Source organism: Nicotiana sylvestris, chromosome 11 (genome assembly GCF_000393655.2).
Source record: "Nicotiana sylvestris chromosome 11, ASM39365v2, whole genome shotgun sequence".
Taxonomy (NCBI): Eukaryota; Viridiplantae; Streptophyta; class Magnoliopsida; order Solanales; family Solanaceae; genus Nicotiana; species Nicotiana sylvestris.
The window spans coordinates 26,450,468-26,451,414 of record NC_091067.1 but is presented as its reverse complement, the minus strand read 5'-3'; positions in this window follow the sequence as shown (position 1 = coordinate 26,451,414).

Sequence of the window (947 nt, the reverse complement as noted above, 5' to 3'; positions counted from 1 at the left end):
ATTGAAACAGGGGCAGAAAAGTTGTTTGTTCACGAGGAATTCTCCATGAGGGAAAAGCAAGAAGTAATCAGGTTTGACTACAAGTGAGGTATGGTTAAATACAAGATAATGAGGGGTAACATAGGAAAATGTAGGGTAGTCTCAGAGTTTGCATGTTTAGGACAAAATTTTAAGTTTTGAAGTGGGGAGCCCGCCCCTATAACAAGGGAATACATTTCAGTGTTTAAATTTTAAGTTTTGAAGTGGGGAGCCCGCCACTATAACAAGGGAATATATTTCATTCTTGAAAATTTTGAGTTTTGAAGTGGGGAGCCCGCCCCTATAACAAGGGAATACATTTCAGTTTTTAAATTTTAAGTTTTGAAGTGGGGAGCCCGGCCCTATAACAAGGGAATACATTTCAGTTTTTAAATTTTAAGTTTTGAAGTGGGGAGCCCGCCCCTATAACAAGGGAATGCATTTCAGTTTTTAAATTTTAAGTTTTGAAGTGGGGAGCCCGCCCCTATAACAAGGGAATGCATTTTAGTCTTTAAAATTTTGAGTTTTGAAGTAGGGAGCCCGCCCCTATAAAAAGGGAATACATTTCAGTTTTTAAATTTTAGGTTTTGAAGTGGGGAGCCCGCCCCTATAACAAGGGAATACATTTCAGTTTTTAAATTTTAAGTTTTGAAGTGGGGAGCCCGACCCTATAACAAGGGAATGTATTTCAGTCTTTAAAATTTAAGTTTTGAAGTGGGGAGCCCGCCCCTATAAGAAGGGAATACATTTCAGTTTTTAAATTTTAAGTTTTGAAGTGGGGAGCCCGCCCCTATAACAAGGGAATATATTTCATTCTTGAAAATTTTGAGTTTTGAAGTGGGGAGCCCGCCCCTATAACAAGGGAATACATTTCAGTTTTTAAATTTTAAGTTTTGAAGTGGGGAGCCCGCCCCTATAACAAGGGAATA